Raw genomic sequence first — 16,898 nt, 5'->3', positions numbered from 1 at the left:
AGCTTACAGAGGTATAATGTGGGAAGGGATATAGGGAGTGTTTGAAAAAATCTACTATGGTTTGGGCGTAAGACCATTTTTACCATCAAAATTCTCCTGGCCCACAAAACCAGGTGTTCATTTAATCATTACGGTGCCAAGCAAGTTTTTGTAATAAGGCCTCGTAGTTGAGTTTACTTCAAGGGGTTGTAAAGTCCGAAGCTTCTTTTTATCTTATTGCATTCTATGCATTAAGATAAAAAGCCTTCTGTGTGCAGCAGCACCCCTCAACTCCCCTAATACTTACCTGAGCCCCATCTCTGTTCAGCGATGTCCTCAAGTGTCTCGGCCATCCGACTCTCCCTCCTGATTGGCTGAGACACAGCAGTGGTGCTATTGGCTCCCACTGTTATCAAAGTCAGTTAGCCAATCAGGAGAGATAGGGGCAGGGCCAGGCCATGGCTCCATGACTGAATGGACACATGGAGCTATAACTCAGCAAGCTACTTGCTTTAGGGGAACTCAACAGGAGGGAGGAGCAAGGAGCACAGAAGAGGCACCAGAGAAGAGGAGGATCTGGGCTGCTCTGTGCAAATCCACTGCACAGGGCAGGTAAGTATAACATGTTTATTATTTTTATAGAAAAAAAAGACTTTACAATCACTTTAAGTGTCAATTTTGGGGCCCAGGAGAAACCACAGGATGTAAATATAAAATCATTAAGATGCTGGGTCATGACAATACCTACCATGTGGGACTTGAACGCATTGACCCTTTAAACAGCTGTGGAACATCCCCATTGACTTGATAGGATCAGTTAAGGATAGCATATTGTCTTCATAGAGACCAATTTTGTGTTCTGCACCACTGATTTGAAATCCTAGTATTTTTTGATGTTACCTTAGAGCTGTTGCTAATGGTCCTTTTCATGAGTGCAAAAATTATAGGTGAGTGAGGGCACCCTTACCATTATTGTTAGTAATATAAAATGGAGTCCTGAGGTGATAACCCTAGTGCTAGTAAATGAGAACAAGGCATGGATGGCCATACCTATGCAGCCCAGAAGGGAAAAATGAATAAGTACTTTGTGCAGTACCAACATGCACAGTCAAATGTTTTCTCTGCATCCAGAGAAAAGGAACAGAGAAAGAATCCAACCATTCTTTGCCGATTGTATTAGGTGTATCTCATTCCATCAGTTTGTCGGTCCTTCACAAACCACGGATGATCAAAGTGAAGAAGCTAAGGAAAGATGTCTTCCAAGCATGAAATATAAAATTGCATACATCTCTATATGTGTGTTGAGCAGAGGGACTGGTCAATAGTTGGCAGGGAAAGTTGGTGTCAGATTTAGCTTTGGTGACAGGACCTCAAGGAATTCTTTTGGGAAGTAGAAGTTTTAGCAGTGTGATTTTATATGCTTCTAAAGGTTTTTAAATATTCATTGCTAAAGTTATATGGCCCATGATCTTGTGTGGGTGTTATATGTGGGGATTATTTGTGTATGGTTGTTTGTATTTCTGCACTGGAGAGGACAGTTTTGAAGCTAGGAAGGGGATAATTAGGGTATGGAAAGGACGGCATGTATATCTCAAGGAGAGGAAGGGCCCAGTGATATACAATTTTGCACCCTAGGCAAGACCAGATACTTGCACCCCCAATGATGAAGGGGGTGAAGGATAAGTGAGGCAATATGGAGGGGTAAGTGAGGCAGTAGGAGGGGTAGGTGAGGCAGTATGAGGGGTGGGTGAGGCAGAATGGGGGGTGGGTGAGACAGTAAGAGGGGTAGGTGAGGCAGTAAGAGGGGGAGGTGAGCTTAGGGGGTGGGGTGGGAAGACATTTTTACAGGTACCAGCAGCGGGATATTCAGCTCACTAAATCCCTCAGCGCCGCTGGTCAGCCTGGAACATCTGTGCCGAGCCCGCCCTGTGTCCTAGTTTCCTGTCTGCAGTGATGTCACTACCTGGCCAGGTAGGTCTGATGGATAAAGTTCCGTCCTTGCCCTCCTCCTTCTCTCAATGTCAGGGTCTGGGGACGGGACAAGCACATGATTGGTTGTTAGGACCACCAATGTCCTAGCAACCAATCACGTGCTTGCCCCGCCCCCAGGGCCTGCCTAAGCCCTGCCCATGTGCTGAATGTGGGAGAAAAAGATAAAATCCTTCTTGTGTTATATAAGCTCCTCCATGCATCATATACTGTAAGTATCCTGTTCTGAGAAGTGTGTGGAGGGTGTTGGGAGTGTGCCCTACCCTGGTGATTGATTGCTAATTTAGTGGGATGTCCCCATTGGACTTCTTTTGCTCATGGAGGGCAGTGTTGACCTTGTCATGTACTTTGTTTCATAGATAATGATATGTCAGCTTAGAAAGAGATGAAAGAGGAAAGATCTGGAAGTTTCCCCATTATGCATGCTGCTGTAAAAGCTGTGTCTTTTATATGACAAACTTGGAATCTGACTAGCATATCTCTATGTACAGAATCCAGGAAAACTATAGATTTGATGATTCTATGGTCCCTGTGTATGATAATCTGTTGGAGACATGAAATAAACCCCCACTGTGTAATTGATTCTGGGATCCCTCTGCATTTCAAATTGTTTTGTCTGATCAACATCTCTAGGTCTGTCAGTTTGTTTTTGATCCATGAATATCAGTATTGTGCTCATGATAGCCATCTACTAAATCAATGTGAGCAGCCACTAGGGATGAGCCGAACACCCCCCGGTTCGGTTCGCACCAGAACCTGCGAACGGACCGAAAGTTCGCACGAACGTTAGAACCCCATTGACGTCTATGGAACTCGAACGTTCGAAATCAAAAGTGCTCATTTTAAAGGCTAATTTGCATGGTATTGTCCTAAAAAGGGTTTGGGGACCCGGGTCCTACCCCAGGGGACATGTATCAATGCAAAAAAAACTTTTAAAAACGGCCGTTTTTTTGGGAGCAGTGATTTTAATGATGCTTAAAGTAAAAAAAAAAAAAATGAAATATTCCTTTAAATATCGTACCTGGGGGATGTCTATAGTATGCCTGTAAAGTGGCGCGTGTTTCCTGTGTTTAGAACAGTCCCTGCACCAAATGTCATTTTTAAAGGAAAAAATCTCATTTAAAACTGCTTGCGGGTTTAATGTAATGTCGGGTCCTGGCAATATGGATGAAAATCAGTGAGACAAATGGTACCCCCCAGTCCATTACCAGGCCCTTTGGGTCTTGTATGGATATAAAGGGGAACCCCGCACCCAAATAAAATAAGGAAAGGCGTGGGGCCACCAGGCCCTATATACTCTGAACAGCAGTATACAGGCGGTGCAAACAAGACAGGGACTGTAGGTTTGTTGTTAAGTAGAATCTGTTTGTCATTTTGAACGGGTAAATTTTTAACGTGTTTAGCTCCAGCCAAAATATCTTATTTAAGCTTTTTGGAAAACATAGGGAAGGGTTATCACCCCTGTGAAATTTGTTTTACTGTCTTTCCTCCTCTTTAGAAGATTTCACCTCACTTTTTGTATCAATGACAAATGTTTTTTGAGAATTTGGGGTTTTTTGTGGAACAAGGATTGGAAAGAATCAGTGGAAAGGAGAAATGTTTTTCCCATATTAACTCTTACAGGAGAGAATTTCCCTTCCTAGGGGTAGATTTCATCTCACTTCCTGTTGTCTCCTTCCGTTTGCAAGTAGGAGTCGTTTGTAAGTTAGATGTTTGAAAGTAGGGGCCTGCCCTATATACTCAGCAGAAATTTGGGCCTTAGGTGTTGTTGTGGCCACAACAACGTAAGCCCTCACAGGGCCCTGCTGTGAAATATTAGATCAAGAATTGTAATTACATGCCCCTGTTGAACAGGAGCAGAAAAACTGGGCCTTTGGTGGTGGTGGTGCTGGTGCCACAACACTGTAAGTCCTCACTCGCTCTTGGTGGGTGCAGAAATGGGCCCTGCTGTGAAATATTAGATCAAGAATTGTAATTACATGCCCCTGTTGAACAGGGGCAGAAAAATTGGGCCTTTGGTGGTGGTGCTGGTGCCACAACACTGCAACCCCTCACAGACACTCTAATTGGAACGCAGGAACGAGCCCTGCTGCAAAGTATTGCATCAAAAATTGTAATTACACACCCCTGTTAAACAGGGGCAGAAAAATTGGGCCTTAGGCACTGGTGCTGGTGCCACAACACTGCAACCCCTCACAGACACTCTAGTTGGAACGCAGGAACGAGCCCTGCTGCAAAGTATTGCATCAAAAATTGTAATTACACGCCCCTGTTACAGGCACTGGTGGTGGCGCCCAGAACCAAAAATGTTCTTACAAGCTATCAGCGTGATGATTGAGGAGGAAGAGGATAATTACTCAGGGATAGTCACTCAGCATCAGCATAGGCAGTCTTTGAAGGGATCTGAGATTTCAAAAAAAATTATTCGGTTACATCAGCATCAGATGCTTGGTAGCTGGTGGTGATCCAAGACTGATTCATTTTTATGAAGGTCAGTCGATCGACCGAGTCGGTGGACAGACGCACCCTGTGATCGGTTACCACGCCTCCAGCAGCACTGAATGTGCGTTCCGAAAGAATGCTGGATGCGGGACAGGCCAGTAGCTCAATTGCATACTGTGCAAGCTCTGGCCAGTGATCCATCCTCAAGACCCAGTAACCCAGAGGATTTTCGGTGGGAAAGGTGTCCAAGTCTGATCTTGCCCCTAGGTATTCCTGCACCATGTAAAACAGACGCTGGCGATGGTTGCTGGAACCCATCATACCTTGGGGCTGCGGACCAAAAAATTGTCTGAACGCATCGGTTAGACGGCCACCTTCTCCACCGCTCCTTCTTAGACTGACCGAAGCCTCAGCAACACGTTGTCCAGAAACAGGAGTTTGTAACCTCCCAGTCTCTGGGAACGCGTTGCACAGACCTTTCTGCAAGGCCTCCCGAAGATGTTTCATCCTCTGCTCCCTCTGCGATGGCAAGATAAGGTCCACAACCTTACCCTTGTAACGTGGATCAAGGAGGGTTGCCAGCCAGTATTGGTCCTTCTCCTTGATACCACGAATACGAGTATCCTTACGTAGGCTTTGCAGGATCAGGGAGGCCATGCAGCGTAGGTTTGCTGAGGCATTCGGTCCGGAGTCCTCTGGGTCACTAAGGACGACATGGTCCGCAGCCACCTCCTCCCAGCCACGTACAAGTCCATGTGTTTCTTGGGACTGATCCCCTTAAAGACTGCTGCTGATGCTGAGTGCCAGGCTCCACCTCCATACTGACACAATCTTCCTCCTCCTCCTCCTCCTCCTCTTCTTCCTGTGTGATCAGCGGGCACGCAGGAACACTGTCTGGATAAAGGGGGCCTTGAGAGCTAAGGAAGTCCTCCTCTTCCTGCCTCTGTTCTGCCTCAAGTGCCCTGTCCATTATTCCACACAGCGTGTACTCCAACAGGTGGACAAGGGGGACAGTGTCACTGATGCATGCACTGTCACTGCTCACCATCCTCGTGCCCTCTTCAAATGGTGACAGGACAGTGCATGCATCCCTGATCATGGCCCACTGGCGTGGGGAAAAAACCAAGCTCCCCTGACCCTGTCCTGGTGCCATAGTCGCACAGGTACTCATTGATGGCCCTCTGCTGCGTGTGCAGCCGCTGCAGCATGGCCAACGTTGAGTTCCACCTGGTGGGCATGTCACAGATTAGGCGGTTCTTGGGCAGGTTAAACTCCTTTCGGTGGTCCATCAGCTGAGCACTGGCATTATATGACCGGCGGAAATGCACACAGACTTTCCTGGCCTGCCTCAGGACATCCTGTAAGCCCGGGTACCTGCCCAAGAACTGCTGCACCACCAAGTTAAGGACGTGAGCCAAACAGGGCACATGGGTCATTTGTCCCTGTCGGAGGGCAGAGAGGAGGTTGGTGCCATTGTCGCAAACCACCATTCCTGCCTTAAGTTGGCTTAGCGTCAACCACCTCTGAACCTGCCCCTGCAGAGCTGACAGAACCTCTGCCCCAGTGTGGCTCCTGTCCCCCAAGCACACCAGCTCAAGCACCGCATGGCATCTTTTGGCCTGCGTACTTGCGTAGCCCCTTGAACGGCTACGGAGCACCGCTGGTTCCGAGGACAAAGCACAGGAAGAGGCCATGGAGGAAGAAGAAGAGGAGGGGGTGGAGGAGAGAGGTGTGTCACAATCATTAGCATTTTGGAGGCGTGGTGGCGGAACAACCTCCAACACTATTGCACCTTTTCCTGCATCCTTCCCAGCTGCCAGCAGAATCACCCAATGCGCCGTGAAACTTAGGTAACGTCCCTGTCCATGCCTGCTGGACCATGAGTCAGCGGTAATATGCACCTTACCGCTGACCGCCCTGTCCAGCGAGGCATGGACATTGCCTTCCACATGCCAGTAGAGAGCCAGGAATCGCCTTCCGTGAGAAAAAGTGGCGTTTGGGTACCTGCCACTGAGGAACCGCACATTCCACAAACTCACGGAAGGGGGCAGACTCTACCAACTGAAAAGGCAGCAGTTGAAATGCTAGCAATTTTGCCAAGCTAGCATTCAACCGCTGGGCATGTGGATGGCTGGGAGCAAACTTCTTTCGGCGGTGCAGCAGCTGGGGCAGGGAAATTTGCCTGGTACAATCTGACGTCGGTGTACCAAAAGCAGATTGCTCACAAGTACTTGGCTGTGACACACCTAATTCTACACCTTCATTCCTCTCAGTGCAGGTCTCAGAGAGGACTGAAGGTATAGTGGGGTTGGAAATCTCAGCTGATGAGGAGCAAGGAGAGGTCCTCTTTGTTCTTTGGTGTGGGTCTTTTAGATATGCTTGCCAACGAACTGCATGGCAGGTCAACATATGTCTGGTCAAGCATGTGGTACCCAAGCGGGAGATGTTTTGGCCACGTGAGATACGCTTGAGAGATATGTTGCAAATAGCAGCGGTGCGATCTGATGCACTCGTCTCCAAAAAGGGCCACACCAAAGAACTTTTTGAATAACGCGCAGAGACTGCAGCGCCCTGCACATGTGAAGCTTTGGTTTGTGATGCAGTCAATGTGCTGCCCTTATGATGTGCCACCTCCTCCTCCTCCTCCTCTCTCCTATCAGGCACCCACGTTGAGTAAGTGACCTCATCATCCCCTCCCTCCTCATCACTGGAGCAAACCTGGTAGTATGCTGCAGCAGAGGGAGCATGACTGCCAGATTGCTGTCCTTCTTGGGCACCCCCTCTGTCCGTGCTCATGTTACTGCCTTCATCGAGCTCAGCATCATTATCAGAGCCTTCCAAACGCTGGGCATCCTCCTGGAGCATGTACCCAACACTGTGGTCAAACAGTTCGAGGGACTCCTCAGGAGGACATGGTGGGGCTAGGGAAGGAGTCACTGATGACATTGAGCCGAGGGAAGAGGCCGCTGCTTTGCCAGACAAAGTACCCTGGGCATGGGTGAGAGAGGATGAGGAGGATGAGGACGGCTTGGTCATCCACTCGACCAAGTCTTCTGCATGTTGTGGCTCAACACGGCCAGCTGCCGAAAAAAAGGCCAAGCGTGTCCCACGGCCACGTGCTTATGAGGATGCACCGCCTCCACGACCAGCACTAGACACAGAGCCTGCTTGCCCTCTCTTATTGGCTTGTGACTGTCTGCCTCTCCTTCTTGGCCTTCCAGACATACTAATGGCCTGTAGCTGCACTAAGCTGGGATATCTATATATATATATATATATATATATATATGTACTGATACAGCAGCTAGCAAAATCAACTGCCTGCCTGTAGTATGAGAACACCACCAACCTTCTACAGGTAGCTTTAGCTGAACACTGTGAAGTGGACGCATCCCACTAACTTGTAGGTTTAGCTGAACACTGTGAACAGGACGCACCCCACTAACTTGTAGGTTTAGCTGAACACTGTGAACAGGACACACCCCACTAACTTGTAGGTTTAGCTGAACACTGTGAGCAGGATGCACCCCACTAACTTGTAGGTTTAGCTGAACACTGTGAGGTGGACGCACCCCGCTAACTTGTAGGTTTAGCTGAACACTGTGAGCAGGACGCACCCCACTAACTTGTAGTTTTAGCTGAACACTGTGAGCAGGAAGCACTGCACTAACTGTAAATAGTCTAGCTGCCTGACTGTGGTACTAATAGGATCAAAAGAACACCATTGGTTTTTTCAGGTAGCTGTATATACTGTAACAAGACAAGCCTGCCTGTCAATAAGAAGATAACAGGAATGGATCTAGCTGAACACTGTGAGCAGGACGCACTGCACTAACTTGTAGGTTTAGCTGAACACTGTGAGCAGGACGCACCCCACTAACTTGTAGGTTTAGCTGAACACTGTGAGCAGGACGCACTGCACTAACTGTAAATAGTCTAGCTGCCTGACTGTGGTACTAATAGGATCAAAAGAACACCAGCAATTTTCTTCAGGTAGCTGTATATACTGTAACAAGACAAGCCTGCCTGTCAGTAAGAAGATAACAGGAACGGATCTAGCTGAACACTGTGAGCAGGACGCACTGCACTAACTGTAAATAGTCTAGCTGCCTGACTGTGGTACTAATAGGATCAAAAGAACACCAGCAATTTTCTTCAGGTAGCTGTATATACTGTAACAAGACAAGCCTGCCTGTCAGTAAGAAGATAACAGGAACGGATCTAGCTGAACACTGTGAGCAGAACGCACTGCACTAACTGTAAATAGTCTAGCTGCCTGACTGTGGTACTAATAGGATCAAAAGAACACCAGTAATTTTCTTCAGGTAGCTGTAAATACTGTAACAAGACAAGCCTGCCTGTCAGTAGGAAGATAACAAGAACGGATCTAGCTAAACCGAATACAGTGTATATATATATATATATATATATATGCAACACCTGGAAGGCATATATATACACAATACACTGTAAGTGCAGCTAACTGACTGACTGTTCTGCCTAATCTATCTAACTCAAATCAAATGTCACTGTCTGTCTCTCTCTCTCTCTCAATGAACGCCGGAACACACACTACACAGGGCCGCCGTGCAGGCGGCCTTATATAGTGTGGGGCGTGTACTAAATCCCCTGAGCCATAATTGGCCAAAGCCTCCTTGGCTTTGGCCAATTACGGCTCTCTGTTCAGGCGGCGCTGTGATTGGCCAAGCATGTGGGTCATAGTGCATGCTTGGCCAATCATCAGCCAGCAATGCACTGCGATGCCGGAAATACTGTATTTCTGTGCAGGTCTGTCTGCAAATCATTTTTAAGAGAGCAGCATCTCATACATTCAGAAGCAGGGTGGTCCTTGGTAATTAATGTTGCCAAGGTGTCCTATTAATCGATCCTTTGACATTTGAGATGTTGAGAGTGAGGAGGCTGGGAATTTAGAGGGGGCCTTCACCTCATGTTGAGTTTTTTGGGAGGGAGCTGTTGGACTTGTAGCAATTGTCAGCGATGCGTACAGGCTTCCACACTTTCTTAGGCTTCCTCCCTGAACCCAAGAAGAAACCTGTGAGCTCTTTAGGTTGTACAGGGTTGTTCTAGCAGCATATGGCTGATCCCCTGGTCATCATGGAGCGATTGGGAAGTTTTCAGTTGCTGCAGGTTGTTGGAATGGTGTGAGTCCTGAACAAAGCTCCAAGATCAAGTGGCTATACCATTCCATGGCCAGCAGGAATTGTATTTTTTTTAACATTGTTTTCTACAAAAAAAAACAATGCTTAAGAGAAATGTAATTTAGTGTAAATTTTTTTTTTCCTGTGTAAATGTCACTATTTCTTTAGTACATCTCAAAGGTGCGCCACTTCGCAGACAGGTTTTAGGCATCTCCCATGCAAGTAATTTAGAGAAATTGCGCATTTTTAATGTTTCACTTTAAGCCTAATTAAAAGAACTGCTACCCACCATAAACATTTTTGAATTGCTACATGTTCCCCCTGGCAGTGTCTAACTCCCTATGCCCCTAAATCAAGTCCAAGCAGACTTGCCCATCTCTAAGGAAACCTTGTGAACTATATTTAATCATATTTGCATGGTTTCACATTTGTTTTCTTTTATAATAATTTTTTCTATGGACTATGACATCCTGAAACGTTGCACTAACTGACACTATGTGAATGGTTTGTTCTCGACTCTCATTTACTGTATAGCCTGGTGGCTGCTGATTTAAAGATACTACTTTTCAGTCTATTTGTATCCACTGCAGGCTGTGCTTGGAGGACAAACTTGTATATTTAACCACTTGCCTACATGGCACTTACACCCCCTTCCTGCAAAGACCAATTTTCAGCTTTCAGCACTGTCAGACATTGAATGACAATTGCGCAGTCATGCAACGCTGTATCCATTTGAGTTTTTTATCATTTTTTCCTCCACAAACAGAGCTTTCTTTTGATGGTATTAAATCACTGCTAAGTTTTTTGTTTTTCTTTTCTAAAAAAAAATGTAACAAAACCAAAAAAAGTTTTTCTTTGTTTCTGTCAGAAAATTTTGTAAATAAGTAATTTTTCTGCTTCACTAATGTGCACTGATGAGGCAGCACTGATGGGCACTGATGATGTGGCACTGATTGGCGCTGATGAGGCAGCACTGAAGGGCACTGATGAGGAGGCACTAATATGCAGCGCTGATGAGCACTGATAGGTGGCACTGATGAGCACATATAGATGGCACTGCTGGGCACTGATAAGCGGCACTTATGGGCAATGATAGGAGGCACTGATGGGCATTGATGGGTGACACTGATTGGCACTGATGAGCAGGCACTAATAGGCACTGAAAGGCAGCACTGACTTTTATCACAAATGGGCACAGAATGGTCTCACTGATGGGCACAAATTGGCATCACTCATGGAAACAGTGTGGCGTCACTGATGGGCACAGACTGGCATCACTGCTGGGCACTGTTGGAGCTGCACTAATAATCAGTGCCCTGATTATCTGTACAGGTCTCCCCAGTAAGGCGATGCTGCTGATTGGTTCTCCTCTCCTCACACTCTATTAGTGTGAGGTGAGGAGAGCCGATTACTGGCACTTCCGTGTTTACATGTGATCAACTGTGATTGTACACAGCTGATCACCTGGGTAAAATGCCACGTCATCTGCTCTTTACCGAGATCAGGGTCCCACGCTGGTGAGGCTGGGCAACTCATATGACATTGGCCCAGAACAAGAGGGGATCCCCCCCGCCATCATTTGTCTATGCAGTAGGCTGGAGACAGTTAAAGACACTTTTTCTCAAATAAATTATTCTGACACATAAGGGGTCTATTTATATCATCACTGTATTGCTTATTTCTTCTCCATCTAGTGGCCATAATGCAGTATTACCTTCAAATACCTTCCTAAGATATCTGAAGAAAATACTGCATATTGGACAGTGGATGGAGCTAAAATGAAAACAGTACGAAGCGCTAAAATAGTGCATCAAAGTGGCTGGTAAAAACTGAGCTGGTGTGAATGAGCACTAAGAGTATGTGAAAGTTAATTGAGATTTTACATCCAGGAGTGGCTATACACCTTTTTTGGTAGCTGACTAGAGGTTTCAGGATTTCTTCACTGCCATACAGTATATTCCAACCCAGGAACTGGATTATGAAATTATTTCCTGCATCTACACCATTTTTTCTAAACTTATACCTTTTTACTCAGGTTGGATAACCATAATAAGAATTGAGATATTGAGGAGGTAGTATAAACATATGATTTTTCTTTGCATTTATGTAATTAGCGACAAGCCTTTACAAAAACGGCAACTTCCCAATTTATAACCAGTTTTTGAAGTAAGGTATACATAAAAAGGCGTTGCACAGCACACACAAATAAAATGGCACTGTCCAAGAATTCACATTAAAAACAAACGTTTTAGTTGCAGACATCTGCAAAAATATGTGGAAGCCACAATGTCTTTTCAAGACCTTTCTGTAAAGTGTAGTCCTAACCCTTATATTTGAATGTTTCCATATTGGAGCAATGGATAAATAAAGGGCAGGTATGTCTGGAGGCTGCCAATTCCTCCTAAAAGGTGCAGGGAAACTTAAAAGCCCAGCAAGAGCACAAGAGCAGCTGAAGGCGTCCAATGTATCCTGACACCAATTCCAGCCAGCAAGCTATAAAAAAATGGCAACCACCCCAACAAATAGGAGATTTCATATCATATAGCCAACTTTTGACATAAAGTACATATGGAAGAGCTTCAAAAAACTCCACGTCTCTAGTTTATGGACTCTATAACTTTCCTACATACTAAATATTAAACACTGATTTGGGTTATTTTCAAAGAAATGTAGCAGAATACAGTTTGGCTTTAAGATTATTTATTTGCAAAATGTTATAACAGAAAATAAGTTTATTTAGCAAAAAAAAAAAAAACAGTGTTGATTAAACGACACCAAAAGAAAGCTCTATTTGTGTGAAAAAAAAGATAAAAATGTCACAGTGTTGCATGACTGTGCAATTGTCAAAGTAAAGCAGGCTTTACTGTACTGCATGATGGATTTTAAATAAATACAGTCAGTAATTGCTTTCCTGCACAGTATAAAATTAGTCCATAGATTTCTATACTGCATGAGCTTTTCAACAAATGTACTTGATCATCAGTATTGGCTTTATTCCATTTTACATGCAGTACTACAACTTTATTATTACAAAATTATACAATATTACACTAATAATATATCCATTGCCTTTTAGCTGAGCCAGTAAACAGAGGAATAAGTATTTTATTACAAATGTTCCAAGTAAAGAGAAAGTTTTACACATATGAATGTAATTTTAACTACCATACAATCATATATACTGTACATTGTATTGTGTTTATTTTTATGATAGTATATGTGCAAGTAATTTAAAATGCTTGTTTAAAAAATATACATTGTTAAAAAATGTGCATGTGTGTAGATATGCATATGACCTTCATCATTGCCATTAGGATGTTGATTCTTTTGAAGTCTTGTTTCATGTTCAATGGCCTTTTCCCTCTGCAGTGGGACAGGCTGCTTTCACCATAGTTATGCCCCAGGTTTGTTCTAAACGTCAGTTAATACATTGAATCTTTTGGGTATTCCCTATTGATGCTGTGGAAGAAAGCTGGACATTGGTTTATTCAATACCTAAAGTACAAATAAAAGTTTAACGCAACCTAGGCAGTTAATGGCAAAAAGTGAGGTCTTCTCAGAGCCCCCCAAAAGGGCAGGTATGGGGAGAAAGGAGATTTTAATGTGCCAAAATAAACCAAAAAAAATATATACACTCATATAGCTTTCCAAAAGTAGGTAAGATCAACAATATTTATTATCCATCTTTAAAAGCAAAGGTATTGATATCTAAAAACATATAATAAATGCTAACAGGACTATTGTACAGCCAGCACATTCCTTGAGAGTAGACATGGAATGCAGGATCAACATGTTTCGCCCACGATGGGCTTCTTTAGGATCCACATTGTGTTTACCACTTTAACACTGGTGAATGATACAAACAGTACACTAAACTACCAAAATATAAATGTGCAGTAAAGGAAAAAAAAGAGGAAACACACCAAAAATACACATGTACAGTATATACTGTAATTCACAACAAATATATATAATCAACCTCACATGGAAAAAGGCACCAGCACAGAGGGGAAAAAAAAACCCTTGGAAATTAAAGAAGAAATAAAATGGTACTAAAATATAAAATAGAACTGATAAATGGAAAATCCATCAGTGAATGATCTAAGCAGATACAAAAACAAAAACAGCCACATACAGTGCCTTGCAAAAGTATTCACCCCCCTTGGCATTTTTTGTTTTTTGTTGCCTCACAACCTGGAATTAACATGGATTGCTTGAGGATTTGCATCATTTCATTTACAGAACATACCCACAACTTTGAAGTTTTTTTTATTATTGTGAAGCAAACAAAAATAGGGCAAAATAACAGAAAAAGTAAATGTGCATAACTATTCACCCCCCTAAAGTCAATACTTTGTAGAGCCACCTTTTGCGGCTATCACAGCTCCAAGTCGCTTTGGATAAGTCTCTATGAGCTTGCCACATCTTACCACTGGGATTTTTGCCCATTCCGCCTGGCAAAACTGTTCCAGCTCCTTCAAGTTGAATGGTTTGCGCTTGTAAACAGCAATTTTTAAATCTGACCACAGATTTTCTATTGGATTGAGGTCTGGGCTTTGAATAGGCCATTCCAACACATTTACATTTCCGGCCGTAAAAAAAAAAATTAAAAGTCAGCAGCTACAAACACTGTAGCTGCTGACTTTAAATGAGTACTTACCTGTCCTGGGTGCCCGCGATGTTGGCCGCCCAAGGCCGACCCGTCCCTCGGCTCTCGGGTCCCGGCACCTCCATCCTAGGTAAGGGAAACAGGTAGTGGAGCCTTGCGGCTTCATTGCCAGTTTCCTACTGCTCACTCGTGAGCGGCGCGGCACTTTGTGAATGGCCCCGTGGTGTTCTGGGAACACACACAGTTCCCAGAAGACAATGGGGCCACTCACCTAGGAGCAGAACACGCCGCGGAATAGGAAGAGGCAGATTAGGAAGACTGCCTAGTAACAAGGGTTTAGGTAAGTTTAAATTTTTTTTTTTAATTTTTTTTAGTATTTTTGGTGAATTTTTTTTTTATTCAGGGTGGCCCTCCACTTTAAACCACTCAAGTGTTGCTTTAGCAGTGTGTTTGGGGTCATTGTCCTGCTGGAAGGTGAACCTCTGTCCTAGCTTCAAATCACACACAGAGTGGTACAGGTTTTGCTCAAGACTATCCCTGTATTTAGCACCATCCATCTTTCCCTCAACCCTGACCAGTTTCCCAGTCCAGACTGCTGAAAAACATCCCCACAGCATGATGCTGCCACCTCCATGTTTCACTGTGGGGATGGTCTTCTTTGGGTGATGTGATGTGTTGGGTCTGCTCCAGACATAACGTTTTCTTTGGCCAAAAAGTAAAATTTTAGTCTCATCAGACCAGAGCACCTTCCTCCATACATTTTGGGAGTCTCCCACATGCCTTTTCACAAACTCAAAACATGTCATTTTGCTTTTTGCTGAAAGTAATGGCTTTCTTCTGGCCACTCTGCCAAACAATCCCAACTTCTGGCCGGAGGCAGAAGTGGCGTCACTTGGAACAGGAGAAAACCCATGTGAATGGGTAGATGGAAAAGGTGGAAGTAGTACAAGGTGGCGGGCATACTATGACGGCACACACCGCTGGAAATGCACAGCCCAAAATTACAGCAGGAAGTAGCAGGGGACAGCAAATGCACCCTATAGGAAATCCAGTAACAACAACACAAAAACAAGATACCGCCTGAAAACAACCAACTTAGGAATGTGGGGGGCAGTCTGTTGGGTCAGCAAAAAAAAAACTTTGGCTAAGTATTACTATTTGCTTTAACTTTTTTTTTTATTCCATAAATTTTATTCAAGAGAAATACAAGACAGAATAATGAATACAAACAAGAGAAAGAGTACATAGTAATCTTTGCACAGATATAACATTATACCATCAGTATATTAATGAAATCTTTAGGCATCCGAAATAATGCAATCCAAATGCGAATTCAGGATGGACAGTGTGTGAAGAAAAAGTAAATCCGTAAACCAATTATATTGTCCATTACCATTACAAGGTATGTGTAAAAACGAGTAACCAGGAGTAGTCTGTAATCATCTAACGAGAGTGAAAGGTGTCTGAAGAACAAATGGAACAATTGTATGTGATGGTGATAAGAGGGTGTATGTAGTAGTTAACTGCGGACCGTAGCAGTACCGTTCCTACCCTTAGCACCCCAATGGGATCAAACTGTGCGAGGGGAGAGGGTAATAGTAACTTAATGAAAGATATTGTGGGTGGTGGTCCAACCTGTGGGGTGGTATTCCCTATAATTCTTATATGGCGTGTCAAATGTTAATATCCTTTGATATTTAGGAGTTTAAATTGGGGAGGAGGCCAAAGATGTTGGCGGTATCAGTTTTAAATTAGGAGAGGGGTCTAGGGTTAGTTACAGTAGTAGAGGCGCATAAAGGGAGGGAAGAGATTGACAAAAATGTATAGAAAAGTAGAGGTAACTGTTACGAGGGCTGTAGTAAACTTTGTGTAGTGGTGGAGAAGGTGAGAGAGAGTATGGGATGTTCAAGAAGGCTACGAGGAGATGTATCAGGAGTGTATGTGTGTGAGAGGTCTACCATATTTAGCCATGATAGCTATATCATATATAAATGAGAAATATATCACATTGCAAGGGTGTGAGCTGCAGGATGTGGGGGTTCTGAAGAAGTAGGAAGTGGGTAATCACTAAGTACAATCAGCATCCAGAAACACATAGCCATGTTGAACAATAAAACGGAATATGAAGAAAAAAAAAAAGAAAAGAAAACTTAAACTGTGTTGTAAACATTGCTGTGGCTAGAAGAGCTATAATCATACTGTTCCCACAGCTCTAACTTAGTCTTGGAGGGAGTTGTGGGTAATGGTATGTTTAATCCTGATAGTAGGCTGCCTACCTTGCTGTCATCACCCCTGTCATGGGTTAAATTGTCAGCTTTCTAATTGAGTAATCAGAAGAGCTGCAAGTACCCTGTTGGTGTGAGCAACAGGCAAAGAGGTGGAGGCAGGTCTAGGTGAGAAGACCTCCCGTGAGAAGATCTATAAGCTCCACATCTATCTGAGTGTCGGGGTGATTAAGAGAGTCCCCTTCACTCCACAACCCAATGAGCATAAGCCTGTTTGTGGGTTACATTACTGGAGTAGGGCAGGGATGTTCAGTCCACTTGAGCGTCTCACTGTTAGGAGCACTTTTATATACTCCTAGCTAAGTGTGTATCCCATAACCACAGGGGGGGGAGGTGCCCTGCATGGTGACCATGTGGATAAGTATATCTGCTGCGGGCTGTATCCAGATCTAGGAAGGCAGCTTACATTTTACAAAGGATATGTAGGGTGCGTAA

The sequence above is a fragment of the Aquarana catesbeiana genome, linkage group LG02 (assembly GCF_042186555.1).
Source record: "Aquarana catesbeiana isolate 2022-GZ linkage group LG02, ASM4218655v1, whole genome shotgun sequence".
NCBI classification, from domain to species: Eukaryota; Metazoa; Chordata; class Amphibia; order Anura; family Ranidae; genus Aquarana; species Aquarana catesbeiana.
The sequence above is the reverse complement of the archived record's forward strand: the minus strand, read 5'-3'. Positions refer to the sequence as shown.